Source organism: Ovis aries, chromosome 1, assembly GCF_016772045.2.
Source record: "Ovis aries strain OAR_USU_Benz2616 breed Rambouillet chromosome 1, ARS-UI_Ramb_v3.0, whole genome shotgun sequence".
NCBI classification, from domain to species: Eukaryota; Metazoa; Chordata; class Mammalia; order Artiodactyla; family Bovidae; genus Ovis; species Ovis aries.
The window spans coordinates 24559997-24575769 of record NC_056054.1 but is presented as its reverse complement, the minus strand read 5'-3'; positions in this window follow the sequence as shown (position 1 = coordinate 24575769).

Genomic DNA, 15773 nt, shown 5'->3' with positions numbered 1-15773 from the left:
GATTGTGAATAAGTGAAAAAATAGAAATTAAATTACCATACTCTGTTTAAATCAGGTACAGCTCTACAGACATGAAAACCACTCTCTGATCCGAGAAAGAAAAAATGCCTATGAAATGAAAAAGAGGTTACTTTTAATTCATCTTCTATAGGAGAGCAAACAGAATAGGTTACCCTTCCAGGGAAAACTTATCTGTAGACCTCCATTTAAATTCACATATATCTCAACTGAATACCTACAAGAAGATCCATGGATTTCACACAACTACATGTGTGTCATTCAGAAATGCAATTAAAAAATGAACTCTTGATCACACATATTATGTGTTAAACAGTAGGACAGACCAACAGAGATACAGAGATGAAAAAGATGACATTCCTGTGTCCCCACAAAGCTCACATGCAGTTAACCATGCTGTTATAACAGTGCCAGAACCCATTCTACCCTCTACTATTAGACAGTGCAGACTTCCCCTAAAACCTCCAGCCATTGGTCCCAGGTTGTTCCTGCCTTATCCACTAGAGAGTCCTTCAAAATACTAAGATATGGAAGTTCATCAACTCTCCTGAGCCTTATTACACCATCTTACCTGTCCTCAAGTTAGTCCAACTGAACTGTTCTTCCCCAAACAGTCCTTATTTCCCCATGTCTAGTCATGTCTAGTCTTTTATTTCAAGATCACCATTTCCCACCCCCATCTCCACATATTCCTGACCACCTACCTAAAATAACATCCCCAGATCTATGCTCTTTCATCTAACCTTATTTCCTTCATGTCATTTAACTGTGATCTGAAAGTGCATTATTTTATTTATTTAATTATTTGATTGTTAATGGCTTATAATTTATATGCTCTGCCAGAATGTAATCTGTGACCCCAGCACCAACTGTGACATCCAACACCCTCCTCAGTGCCTACATACAGTAGGTATTCAATCAATCTTTGTCAGAATAAATAAATAACAGAACACACAAATTCCATATCATTTTGTACCTTTCTGAGGGTATCCATTTCTTTTGATATGGTAGTATTTATGTACTGTGCTCAGCTGCTCACTCATGTCCAACTCCTTGCAACCCCATAGATTGTAGCCTGCCAGACTCCTTTGTCCATGGAATTTTCCAGGCAAGAATAGTTGAGTGGGTTGCCATTTCCTACTTCAAGGGATCTTCCTGACCCAGGGATAGAACCTGTGACTCCTCTATCTCCTGCATTGGCAGGCAGGTTCTTTACCACTGCATCACCTGGGAAGCTCTATGGTAGTATTTATATGTTTATTTTTATATTAATACATGAATATGTCTTCCCTACATGGAAGGAAACACCTTGAGGATCCATGTCTGTTTTACCTTTGTATCCTTCAATACTCAGGGTATTTCCTTTGTTAATTTGATTTCCTTTGTTACTGCCTGTTGAATGTATGAATCATGTGGTCCCTTGGTTAAAATCTGTTGAATAAATAAACAAATGGTCCCTTCCTCTTCAGTATTCTTAATCCTGATTTTGTCAAAACTCTACCACAATCCTCAGAAATATAAACATATCTGGTTGAAAACATGGAAAAGTAAAGGATCTTTTTTACTACACTACTGCTGCTTCTTTTTAAGAACTAATTGCTTGACCAAGTTTAAAGCTTATTTTCACCCCATCCATCAAACCCTTACCTGGTAGGGTTTCTGCAAACATCTATTAGTTTCTTGAGGATAAAAATGTGAATAAAACCTTTAAAAACCACATACTCTTCTGGAGTACACCAATCTCTGCTTGCTGTGGATACAAGCTATTTTTATCAGGTGATTCTGTGATATTCCTTTTCAACACATGATACTCACTCTTTCAAGCTGTTCAGCACTGTTCTATTTGGTTTCATGTTACATCAATGAGACAGTTTGAGGGAAAAGGGAAAATGGGACATGCTATATTTAGTAGCACACTAAATCCCTAAATAAAAACTGAATTTCCTTAACTCCCAATCTATATCTAGGACCCTAATTACCAACCCAGGATTAAGACTAAATAGTGCAATGCCTTTATCCAAGAGAATATTTTTACAAGCGTTAATTACAGAAAATTATTTATAATGTCTTTAAATTTTGAGTTAAAGTTCATACATAAAGGTCATAGAGGGACCAAACAATTACATCATATATTTTGTATTTCCATAGTATTTTCACTCTGGGATTATCAGCATAAGTATATTTTAAAATGATAACACATCTAGGTACACATCTGGACATGCTGAGGTTGAGGAGGTCATGTGATGACTATGATGTGCTGGCTAACAGACAGTTAGACATAGAGAAACAAAGCTTGGAAGGTTTAGGCTAGAGTATTAGTGTAACCATGAAAGTGAATAAAATGACCCTTGAAGAGTCAGGAGAGCTGAAGGCTGAGGCAGAAACCCTAGTGCCTAAATGTGAACAATCAATGTCTACCTCTGCTTCATTGACTACACTAAAGCCTTTGACTTTGCGGATCACAACAAACTGGAAAATTTTTAAAGAGATGGGAATACCAGAACACCTTACCTGCTTTCTGAAAAACCTGTATGCAGGTCAAGAAGCAACAGTTAGAAGCAGACATGGGACAAGAGACTGGTTCCAAATTGGGAAAAAAGTACGTCAAGACTGTATATTGTCACCCTGTTTATTTAACTTATATGCAGAGTACATCATGCAAGCCGCCAGGCTGGATGAAGCACAAGCTGGAATCAACATTTCTGATGGGAGAAATATCAATTATCTCAGATATGTAGATGACACTACCCTTATGGCAGAAAGCGAAGAAGAACTAAAGAGCCCTTAATGAAGGTGAAAGAGGAGAGTGAAAAAGCTGGCTTAAAATTCAACATTCAAAAAACTAAGGTCATGGCATTTGGTCCCATCATCATGGGAAATAGATGGGGAAACAATGGAAACTGTGAAAGACTTTATTTTCTTGGGCTCCGAAATCATTGCAGATGGTGACTACAGCCATGAAATTAAAAGATACTTGCTCTTTGGAAGAAAAGCTATGAGCAACCTAGACAGCATACTAAAAAGCAAAGACATTACTTTGCTGACAAAGGTTGGTATAGTCAAAGCTATGGTTTTTCTAGTAGTCACGTATGGATGTGACAGTTGGACCATAAAGAAGGCTTTATGCCAAAGAATGGATGCTTTTGAACTGTGGTGTTGGAGAAGACTCTTCACAGTCCCTTGGACTGCAAGGAGATCAAACCAGTCAATCTTCAAGGAAATCTGTCCTGAATATTCATTTGAAGGATTGATGCTGAAGTTGAAGCTCCAGTACTTTGGGCACCTGATGCAACAGCTGACTCATTGGAAGACCCTGATACTGAGAAAGAGAAGGCAGGAAGAGAAGGGGATGACAGAGGATGAGATTGTTGGATGGCATCACTGACTCAATGGATATAGTTTGAGCCAGCTCTGGGAGATGGTGAAGGTCAGGGGAGCCTGGCTTGCTGCAGTCCATATGGTCACAAAGTGTCAGACATGACTGAGCGACTTAACAACAAGAAGAAGGTTAAGAAAAAGTTATCAATAGAAGCAGATACTTAAGACAGTCTCAGAAATACTTAACTTACTGTCTTGCTGTAAGACTCAGGGGTTATAGGCAAAAAGACTTTTGTTCTGTAAACTGTGTTACAAATATCTGTTTATATTACTTTTATAAGGAATGTTAAGAGTAGTATAGCAGGGCAACTACAAAACTGGTCAAAATCTCTAACCCTCCTTGTAAACGTGCCCTTCACAGTGTGACCTTGCAGATCTTCCTATCAAGAGATGTAATCTGTTTCCTGGTTCCTATATCTGGGCTGGCTTTGTGATTTGCTTTGGTCAATAGGATACAGTAGAGTTCCTACTGTGTCAGCTCTTGCTTACTTTCAATTTCTGTTAGAATCCTGCCCAGCTGTCATGTGAACAAGCCCCAGATGTCCTGCCAAAAAAAGAAAGACTACATAGAAAACAGCCCAGTGAGCCCAATCAAGGCCATCCTAGAACAGTCTATTATTTTAATGGTGGTGCATTGATAAAGATTCTGCCTGCCAAATCAGAAGACACAGGAAATGTAGGTTTGATCCCTGAGTTGAGAAGATCCCATGGAGTAGGAAATGGCAACCCACTCCAGTAATCTTGCCTGGAAAATTCCATGGACAGAGGAGCCTGGCGGGCTACAGTTCATGGGGTTGCAGAGAGTCGGACATGACTGAACACATGCACTAGTCACCAGAAAGGTCTATAACAAGCCAACTCCACACATGTGAGAGAGCACAGCCAAGACCAGAAGAGCTGCCTACCTGACCTAGAGCTGACTACAAATGTATGAATGAGCCCAACTAAGATCAGAAGAACTGCTCGGTTGATTTGTATACTCATAACAAACCACTGACACTTCCCAGATAGCTCAATTGGTAAAGAATCCGCCTGCAATGCAGAGACGCCAGTTTGATTCCCGGGTTGAGAAGATCCCCTGGAGAAGGAAATGGCAACCCACTCCAGTACTCTTGCCTGGAGAATCCCATGGAGGGAGGAGCCTGGAAGGCTACAGTCCACGGGGTCACAAAGAGTCGGACACGACTGAGCAACTAACTAACAAACCACTGAGTTTTAGACTGGTTAGTTGTCTAGAAATAGGTAACTGATATAAATAGCAATAAATAAACCAGCCTACCAGGAGCCTTGTATGTGCTTGGCACCATGCTAATAAGCACTGCTTGAAAGTGAAAGTTGCTCAGTTGTGTCTGACTCTTTGTCACCCCATGGACTATAGAGTCCATGAAATTCTCTAGGCCAGAATACTGGAGTGGGTAGCCTTTCCCTTCTCCAGGGGATCTTCCTAACCCAGGGATCAAACCCAGGTCTCCTACATTGCAGGTGGATTCTTTACCAGCTAAGCCACAAGGGAAGCCTAAGAATACTGGAGTGGGTAGCCTACCCCTTCTCCAGTGGATCTTCTTGACCCAGGAATCAAACTGGCATCTCTGCATTGCAGAAGGATTCTTTACCAATTGAGCTATCTGAGAAGCCCCAAGTTTACAGAGGTCATTTCATTTGCTTCTCACAATAACTTTATGTAGTAAATATTATTATCCCTATTTTACAGATTATAAAATTGAGCACAGAGCTTAAGTTCACTTGCCCAGTGTTGTACAGCTATCAAACAGTGGGGCCAAAATTTAAATCAGGTTCAACTACACAGCAGCACTTAATCCAAGAAAGAGAATCTTTTACTTAATTCAAGAAATAAGGAACTTTTCCCAGTCTTCTCTAAAATAAATAATCTTTTCTAACCTTTTCCTATACTTGTGATTGTCCCAACTCAAAGATCCATTTCTATCAGTTCAGTTCAGTCACTCAGTCTTGTCCAACTTTTTGCGACCCCATGAATTGCAGCATGCCAGGCCTCCCTGTCCATCATCACCAACTCCTGGAGTTCACTCAGACTCACGTCCATCGAGTCAGGGATGCCATCCAGCCATCTCATCCTCTGTCGTCCCCTTCTCCTCCTGCCCCCAATCCCTCCCAGCATCAGAGTCTTTTTCAATGAGTCAATTCTTCGCGTGAGGTGGCCAAAGTACTGGAGTTTCTGCTTTAGCATCATTTCTTCCAAAGAAATCCCAGGGTTGATCTCCTTCAGAATGGACTGGTTGTATCTCCTTGCAGTCCAAGGGATTCTCAAGAGTCTTCTCCAACACCACAGTTCAAAAGCATCAATTCTTCGGTGCTCAGCCTTCTTCACAGTCCAACTCTCACATCCATACATGACCACAGGAAAAACCATACCCTTGACTAGACGGACCTTAGTCGGCAAAGTAATGTCTTTGCTTTTGAATTTGCTATCCAGGTTGGTCATAACTTTCCTTCCAAGGAGTAAGTGTCTTTTAATTTCATGGCTGCAGTCACCATCTGCAGTGATTTTGGTGCCCCCCAAAATAAAGTCTGACACTGTTTCCACTGTTTCCCCATCTATTTGCCATGAAGTGATGGGACCAGATGCTATGATCTTCATTTTCTGAATGTTGAGCTTTAAGCCAACTTTTTCACTCTCCACTTTCATTTGCTGAGGATACGTTACTTCATTTGATCCTTACAATAAGCTGTGTGATCACCTTTGTTTTACAGAGGAGAGAAAAGAAGGTGGAGGGGTGTCTCAGAGAGACTATCACAACTCTCTAAGTCACACAGCCTGTGAGTAGCCCAATGGGGCTGTCATTCCCGGTCTGATAACTTCAGGGCCTATGTTATGTTGCCTGGCAGGCAGCTTTTCCACATTCTCCACGTTTTCCTGCAGCTCAATGCCTATCAATAGATTCGCTTAGCAGACAGATACCAACTATCTCCCATATCTCCAGCCACAAGACTGGCTTTTGAGGAGATTTCAAAATAGTTAAATCCATGTTCTCTTGTTCTCAAAGAATTCAAGATTAGTTGGGAATGCAAGACTGAAATAGATAAAAAGCTAAGTGATATAATAAGAGAGGAAATGTAAGAAGGTATTAGTGTTGAATAAATGGAATAAACAAAACAATCAGAGTCCAGAGTTCAAGGGAGAGGGAAAGAAATGTGGGTTCAATCTGTCTGGCAAGGATTCACATGGGAGAGAACATTAAGGACGCACAGGATGGGAGATTTCCTATGGGATCATAGTCTTTTGTTGCTGGAGGTGTGTGATTCTTGTAGGGTTGTCATGGTGATTGTAGCTTCAAGATATCCACGTGGTGATTATTCAAACCTGATGGATTTGGATAAGGTCAATTCCTTGTATGTGAGGAAAAAGCACTTATCTGAGAGTTTCAACACATCCAAAACTTGGAAGGGCTGGAAACAGGCTCCTAGAAACTTGAAGCAACTACCATATCATGACAGTCAACAAATTCAGGAAATAGATAATAAGTCTAAACTTATGTCTAGACCAATCTCCCCAGATAGGAAAGAAGGTGGATAGAATGACCAGGAAGAAATCCACGCCATGCATAATGCATACAAAACGTCAGCAGTTCATGTTCCAGCCCTTGGGGGACCAGGGGAAACTTAGCTAAGAATAAAACACCTGCACTTGGGAAAACTCAGCAAGTTTAATTTCCAGGTTGTTTTATTTTTTTCTATTCTCAATATCCAGGAAAGATGCTCTTTAATCTCATACAATCTAACCTCCCAGAATTACTGCTCACCTTCTAATCCCTTTCACTCTATCATGCACCAGCTACACTGCAATGCTTGCATTATCTCAGCATACCTTGCTCTGTCACACACCTATGTTGCTCTTGGCCTCAGGGGCTTTGCACAGCCTATTCCTTCTACTGGATCTCTCATCACTTCTAATCACCCTACCCAATCTTGCCTCCCTTCTTCCAATAGCTAATTCCTATATTTTCTTCATCCTTAGTTTAAATGTGACTTCCAGGTTGAACAGAAAGAAAACAGAAAAGCTTGTGGGGGGAAAAACACCATAAACAAGGAAAAAGGCTGGGATAGTGGGCCTACAAGGTGGATGGGATCAGTGGTTCCAGGTACAGTGGGAGGTTCTGATTGAAAGCCACATTTAGTAGTTTGAAAAAAGGAAGGATGTGGGATAAAGAACGAATTAACTCAAAATTAACACAAAAAGCCCAAGCCCCAATGTTCATGGGATCCCCACAAAGGCAGGAAGACATAACAAAAGAAAAATGCTTCACGACTGACAGAAGAGAGAGAAATTCCTGATATCTGGAGGTAGGAAAAATGTCAACAAACTCTACATGTCAAGAGAAAGAGCAGATGCTCCAAGAGATCTTGGTGGGAGAGGGGTGGTTAGCTAGATGAGCAAAGCAAAGTCTTAGAAACAGATGAATGCAGATGCTGATGAAGGAACAGAAATCTAGAGATTGGCCACAGAGGAAGCTGATGAATCTTCAGGTCACATCATGCACGTATTTCCAACAGTGGAATTAATATAGTGAAAAGCTCTTGTTGTTGTTCAGTTGCTAAGTCGTGTCTGACTCTTTGTGACCCCATGGACTGCAAAATGCCAGGCTCCTGTGCCCTTCACCATCTCCCGGAGTTTGCTCAAACTCATGTGGAAAGATACAGGCAGCTTTAAAGTAACGAGTAGAACAGCAGACAATGACCAGGATACATGGCAAGAGGAGGCATCAGAAGAGAAAGGAAGAAGTGTAAGCAACAGAATATATTTATGTGATTGAAAGTGAAAGTGAAAGCCGTTCAGTTGTGTTTGACTCTGCAACCCCACGGACTATACAGTCCATGGAATTCTCCAGGCCAGAATACTGGAATGGGTAGCCATTCCCTTCTCCAAGGGATCTTCCCAACCCAGGATCAAACCCAGGTCTTCTGTATTGCAGGCAGATTCTTTACCAACAGAGCTACCAGGGAAGCCCATTTATATGATTGTATTAATAATGATGGCAATAATATTTACTTTATGAAAGTTTTACTCAACTACTAAGCATGTACCAATAATATGCATTATTTCAATTGCAAGGAAACAAAATGACCTTGCAGGATGCCCAGAGAGACATAAGACAGGGACAGAACTGACAGCAACTAAAGCCTGTTCTCTGCAACAAGAGAAGCCACTGCCATAAGAAGCCCTCAGACCTTGATGAAGAGTAGCTCCTGGCTTACTGTAGCTAGAGAAAGCCCTCACAGAGCAATAAAAACACGGCCAAAAATAAATAAATACATACAAAACAAAAGCAAAAAACCTCTCTGTTCTCCCTTTCCTAAGTTAGAAGATTTATCACATTAAGAGTGTAAATCATGCTTGAGCGCTATAGGCACTCAGAGTACCTTGCCATAGGAAATAAGCAGACAGCTTTTCCAGCCACACTCTTAAGAGATGGAGTAGGATGGTCAGGATTGCAGGCCTGTAAGGGTGTGGAAATACAGTCTCACAATGCCACTGAGTTCTGAGACCTGAGACGTGGCTGATGACAGTGGGAGAGCACTGCTATAAGTGGGATCATGCTGGTGGTACTGCCCTGGTTAGAAGAGGACCTAGTCTAGCACATTCGCAGCTACAGCCAGCCCAGGCCCTCCTCCACATGGTAACAGCAGGAGTCCGCTTCACAAAGTCCTTAAGTCACAGTTCTGGATCTTGGTTCTGAATCCACCTGTCCCAGGCAAGCTGTAACTCTGCCACCAGTGCTTACTCCATGACTTAGCTGCAAAGAGAAAACACCACTCATGATTCCTAGTGGGGCATAGCAACATGCTCTGAGCTGCTAAAGAGAAAAAGAATATACATACCCCTGTTATATTTATGTATCATGAAGAGCCATATAGCTTCTATTGCAAGGTGAGCACTTGACATAGAGATGTTAAGATATGCTTATACGAAAGTCCTTGGTGACACACGGAAAGGTCAAACCAATCTCTGAATTCTGAAATTCTAGAATCTACATAAAAAGATTTGAAAATGTATTCAGTTTTTAACTGCACTGAATGGCATATGAGAGGCAAATTTCAGAGTATACCAGTTTTCTTTCAATTTTTCACCGGAGTATAACATTTTAAAAATAATTTATTGAGGTGAAATTTATATAAAATTGACCATTTAAAGTGAATGATTCAGTGGCATTTAGTACATTCACAATGTTGTGCAACCACTACCTCAGTCTAGTCCAAAAATATTTCCATCACTGCAAAGTAAAACCCCTTACCTCCATTTCCTTTGTCCCTATCTTCTGGCAACAACCAATATACCTACTAACTCTATGGTTTTATCTATTCTGAATATTTCATATAAACTAAATCATATGTCACCTTTTGTGTCTGGATTCTTTGACTTAGTATGTTTTGAAGGTTCATCAATGTTGTAGCCTGTATCATAACTTCATTCCTTTTCACAGCTGAATATTCTTCCATTGTGTGTATATACTACAGTTTCTTTATCCATTGATGAATATTTTGGCTGTTTCCACCTTTTGGCTATGAACATGTGTATACCTGTACTTGAATACTTGTTTTCAATTCTTTTGGGTATACAATTAAGGAATAGAATTGTGGTGGTCACATGGCAATCCTGTTTAACAACTGACAAATTTTTCCACAGTGGTTGCATCATTTTACAATCCCACCAGCAAGATATGAAGGTTATAATTTCTCCACATCCTCCCTAACACTTATTTTGGTTTTTAATTTTTTTGTTTCTTTTTATGTTATAGAAAGTGGATATGAAGTAGTACCAAATGTGGTTTTGATGTGTATTTCCCTTTTGTGTGTCTTTTGGCTACTTTTTAACATGTTAAATGACAACTAGGGATACAAATCTGTATAGGGGGGCCCAAATGCAAATAAACAAGGTGACGATTACACAGATACTTGGATGAGCTTCACAAACTGCACTCATGCACAGACAATGATAATCGCATTTTTTTCAAACACTGATTGTAAAAGTGGGTTTCCATTTCAGGAATCTTATCTTCAAATCAGAGAAATATGATGTTTAAGAACATGCAAGCCCCCTGAGAGCAGCAATTTTTGTCTACATCATTTCCCGGTCTGAACAAGGCACATTCTAGGCACTCAATCAGTGTTGGCTAACTAAAGAAATCAGGTTGACTACAATGGAAACAATGGAAACAGTGATAGACTTTATTTTCTTGGGCTCCAAAATCACTGCAGATGGTGACTGCAGCCATGAAATTAAAAGATGCTTGCTCCTTGGAAGAAAAGCTGTGACCAACCTAGACAGCATATTAAAAAGCAGAGACATTGCTGACAAAGATCTAGTCAAAGCCATGGTCTTTTCCAGTAGTCATGTATGGGTGTGAGAGTTGGACCATAAAGAAAGCTGAGCGCTGAAGAACTGATGCTTTTCAACTGTGGTGTTGGAGAACTCTTGAGAGTCCCTTGGACTGCAAGGAGATCAAACTAGTCAATCCTAAAGGAAATCAGTCCTGAATATTCATTGGAAGGACTGATGCTGAATCTGAAACTCTGATACTTTGGCCATCTGATGCGAAGAATGGACTCATTGAAAGAGACCCTAATGCTGAGAAAGATTGAAGACAGGCGGAGAAGGGGATGACAAAGGATGAGATGGTTGGATGGCATCACTGACTCGAAGGACATGAATTTGCACAAGCTCTGGGAGTTGGTGATGGATAGGGAAGCCTGGTGTGCTGCAATCCATGGGGTTGCAAAGAGTCAGACACAATTGAGCAACTGAACTGACCTGACCTGGATTAAGAGACTTATAAGTGAAAGTAGGTGATAAGGAAGAGGGATTGATCTAGGATAATTCAAGATCCTTTTACCTAGGTCGAGTGGGAAAATGATGATGCCATTAACCAGGATAATAAATACAGGAGCAAGAACACTTGTGATGAAGGAATTATCTCAGAATTCTTACCATTAATTGGAGTTCCATTTTTATTTTATAATAATTTTCATGTTCCTTTTATTAATATACCATATTTTCTATGTGGAAAAATGTAAGAAAGAAGTGAAAAGATATTCTACAAACATGATGTAATAATGCTTCTACTCACAAACATTTCCTATCTCAATATTTTGTAGAAAAAAATTTTTTTTCCTATTATGTCCTATCCTGACCTCATCCTTGCTGAATGTCACTCCATCTCATATATGTCCAATTTTCCATGGTTATTATGACAATCTTTATAGCACTGTTTATCCAAATATGGCTTGGCAAATTTATTAACTCTTCTCTGATTTATGAATTAGAGAATGTCTCCCAGCAAACAGAACATATTTAGAAAAGCAGTCCACTATGACTCTGCATGACACTATTTGTTACTAGAGGATAAATTGCTAAATTTTAAGTTTACTCTGATCACTTCCCCCTTGCAGACTATGTATCTTCCATTTCAAAAATCAGAAGAAATAATTCAGACTTACTTTAATCTGGTAAAAATGTTTGTCTTTTGAAATTTTTTATTGTAAGAATACTCTAGAGACTTGCCTGGCTGTTCAGTGGTTAAGGCTCCATGCTTCCAATGCAGGGGACGTGGGTTTGATCCCTGGTCAGGGAACTAAGATTCCACATGCCATGCAGCATGGCCAATTTTTTAAAAAATTACAAAATTAAAAAAATAATATTCTAATCTTGTATAATATGTACCACAAAAGAATAGATCACACCCTCAAAGGGAAGCAAAATCCTACTTCAACACAAGACTGTCCCATGAATACTAAACTCTCTTGAGCTCTGTCCTTCTACCATACGTCTCCATATAACAAAGTAATTTAACCTCAAATTACAGTATAGTATTACAGTTAGCATCATCTTCCCCTCAAGTGATAGTCTGAGTGGACAGGGAGAATTTGTAGTACAAATTTCTTACTTGTAATACAAACTCAGGATCTGACTTCATGCACCAGGCACTTTCAGGAACACAAGTTTCAGTTCCTATGACCTGAGTAAGATCCTCAAAACTGCTGTTTCCAAGATGACCCTTTGTTCAGAAACTCATGCTGTGAGAACTGAAAGGCCTTTAATATCCAAGATGTAGGGAAAAAATGACCAACCAATTTTTGGGTAAAAAGAGGAAAATCTTTTCTATAATAGTAGCAGAGAAAACTAAAACAGGTCAAGCATAGCCAAAATACTGGGTAAGGGACCAGGGTTGTACAGAGTCCTATTCAAGTCTCTAGAAGCAAAAATAGGCCTCAATGTCATGGACTTCATTTTTAGGAAATTTCCAGTTGGTGATAACTTAGAATTTTTGCTTTTTATCTTTTCTTTGCTCCCATCCTCATCTTACCTTTCTGGTATTTTAATTCAAATCAGTAGAAACAACTTCAAAACTTTTCTTGTAAAGATTTTGGTTAAAGGCACCTCACAGAGTCATTGGCTCAACAATACTTGCTGACTGTTCACTAAGTGCGGGGCCCTAGGCCAAGGCCCAAGACTCAAGGTGTACAATGTTAAATAAAGACATAGATTCTGTCCTCAAGGAGGTGGTCTTTCTTTAAGTCTGGCAGCTCTGCCTATGGGGTCCAAAAGTGATATTGTAGGCAGTAGTAGATATTATATCTACTACTGTGGGCAGGAATCCCTTAGAAGAAATGGAGTAGCCATCATGGTCAACAAAGAGTCTGAAATGCAGTACTTGGATGCAATCTCAAAAACGACAGAATGATCTCTGTTCATTTCCAAGGCAAACCATTCAATATCACAGTAATCCAAGACTATGCCTCAACCAGTAATGCTGAAGAAGCTGAAGTTGAACGGTTCTATGAAGACCTACATGACCTTTTAGGACTAACACCCAAAAAGATGTTCTTTTCATTATAGGAGACTGGAATGCCAAAGTAGGAAATCAAGAAACACCTGGGGTAACAGGCAAATTTGGCCTAGGAATACGGAATGAAGCAGGAAAAAGGCTAATAGAGTTTTGCCAAGAGAACACACTGGTCATAGTAAACCTCGTCCAACAACACAAGAGAAGACTCTACACATGGACATCACCAGATGGTCAACACTGAAATCAGATTTATCATATTCTTTGCAGCCAAAGATGGAGAAGCTCTATACAGTCAGCCGCCAAAACAAGACCAGGAGCTGACTGTGGCTCAGATCATGAACTCCTTATTGCCAAATTCAGACTCAAATTGAAGAAAGTAGGGAAAACCACTAGACCATTCAGGTATGACCTAAATCAAATCCCTTATGATTATACAGTGGAAGTGAGAAATAGATTTAAAGGACTAGATCTGATAGATAGAGTGTCTGATGAACTATGGACGGAGATTCGTGACACTGTACAGGAGACAGGGATCAAGACCATCCCCATGGAAAAGAAATGCAAAAAAACAAAATGGCTGTCTGGGGAGGCCTTACAAATAGCTGTGAAAAGAAGAGAAGCAAAAAGCAAAGGAAAAAAGGAAAGATATGAGCATCTAAACGCAGAGTTCCAAAGAATAGCAAGGAGAGATAAGAAAGCCTTCCTCAGCAATCAATGCAAGGAAATAGAGGAAAACAACAGAATGGGGAAGACTAGAGATCGCTTCAGGAAAGTTAGAGATACTAAGGGAACATTTCATGCAAAGATGGGCTTGATAAAGGACAGAAATGGTCTGGACCTAACAGAAGCAGAAGATATTAAGAAGAGGTGGCAAGAATACACAGAAGAACTGTACAAAAAAGAGCTTCATGACCAAGATAATCATGATTGTGTGATCACTCACCTAGAGCCAGACATCCTGGAATGTGAAGTCAAGTGGGCCTTAGAAAGCATCACTATGAACAAAGCTAGTGGAGGTGATGGAATTCCAGTTGAGCTGTTTCAAATCCTGAAAGATGATGCTGTGAAAGTGCTGCACTCAATATGCCAGCACATTTGGAATACTCAGCAGTGGCCACAGGACTGGAAAATGTCAGTTTTCATTCCAATCCCAAAGAAAGGCAATGCCAAAAATGCTCAAACTACCACACAATCGCACTCATCTCACACGCTAGTAAAGTAATGTTCAAAATTCTCCAAGCCAGGCTTCAGCAATACATGAACCATGAACTTCCAGATGTTCAAGCTGGTTTTAGAAAAGGCAGAGGAACCAGAGATCAAATTGCCAACATCTGCTGGATCATGGAAAAAAGAAGAGAGTTCCAGAAAAACATCTATTTCTGCTTTATTGACTATGCCAAAGCCCTTGACTGTGTGGATCACAATAAACTATGGAAAATTCTGAAAGAGCTGTGAATACCAGACCACCTGACTGCCTCTTGAGAAATCTATATGCAGGTCAGGAAGCAGCAGTTAGAACTGGACATGGAACAACAGACTTGTTCCAAATAGGAAAAGGAGTGCGTCAAGGCTGTATATTGTCACCCTGCTTATTTAACTCCTATGCACAGTACATCATGAGAAACGCTGGACTGGATGAAGCAAAAGCTGGAATCAAGATTGCTGGGAGAAATATCAATAACCTCAGATATGCAGATGACACCACCCTTATGGCAGAAAGTGTAGAGGAACTAAAGAGCTTCTTGATGAAAGAGGAGAGTGAAAAAGTTGGCTTAAAGCTCAACGTTCAGAAAACTAAGATCATGGCATCTGGTCCCATCACTTCATGGCAAATAGATGGGAAAACAGTGGAAACAGTATCAGACTTTATTTTTTGGGGCTCAAAATCACTGCAGATGGTGACTGCAGCCATGAAATTAAACGACGCTTACTCCTTGGAAGGAAAGTTATGACCAACCTGGATAGCATTTTCAAAAGCAGAGATGTTACTTTGCCAACAAAGTTCCGTCTAGTCAAGGCTATGGTTTTTCCAGTGGTCATGTATGGATGTGAGAGTTGGACTGTGAACAAAGCTGAGCACTGAAGAACTGATGCTTTTGAGCTGTGGTGTTGGAGAAGACTCTTGAGAATCCCTTCAACTGCAAGGAGATCCAACCAGTCCATTCTGAAGGAGATCAGCCCTGGGATTTCTTTGCAAGGAATGATGCTAAAGCTGAAACTCCAGTACTTTGGCCACCTCATGCGAAGAGTTGACTCATTGGAAAAGACTCTGATGCTGGGAGGGATTGGGGGCAGGAGGAGAAGGGGACGACAGAGAATGAGATGGGTGGATGGCATCACCGACTCGATGGACGTGAGTCTGAGTAAACTCCGGGAGTTGGTGATGGACATGGAGGCCTGGCGTGCTGCGATTCATGGGGTCGCAAAGAGCTGGACACGACTGAGCGACTGAACTGAACTGATTGTAGGCAGAGAAAACAGCAAATGCAAACAAGCAAAAGCAAATGTGCAGTGTGCATGCATGCATGTTAACTTGCTTCAGTTGTGTCCAACTCT